Source organism: Oratosquilla oratoria, chromosome 20 (genome assembly GCF_046742065.1).
Source record: "Oratosquilla oratoria isolate Oo_2021 chromosome 20, ASM4674206v1, whole genome shotgun sequence".
Lineage (NCBI taxonomy): Eukaryota > Metazoa > Arthropoda > Malacostraca > Stomatopoda > Squillidae > Oratosquilla > Oratosquilla oratoria.
In genome coordinates this window covers 23604545-23604826 of record NC_134796.1, presented here as the reverse complement: position 1 = coordinate 23604826, position 282 = coordinate 23604545, and positions in this window count along the sequence as shown.

Sequence of the window (282 nt, the reverse complement as noted above, 5' to 3'; positions counted from 1 at the left end):
TGAGTGTGAGTTAGTCTAATTTAGTTTAAGGTTAATGTGATATTGAGTTGTTTATATGGGTTAATTGTTTGAGTACATGATGGCAGGGATGATATTGAAGCTTGTATTTGAGAGCTGTATTGTCTTTGATATTATATAGAATGAGTTTGAAAAGATATCTTGTACTGGGAAATGTTTTGTGTGTAATTATTTACTTCCATATATCTGAGATTTGATATGTTTACAATGTGTTTAGCATTATGTGTAGATCTATCTCTATGTTTATAGGATTTGTTTATTTGT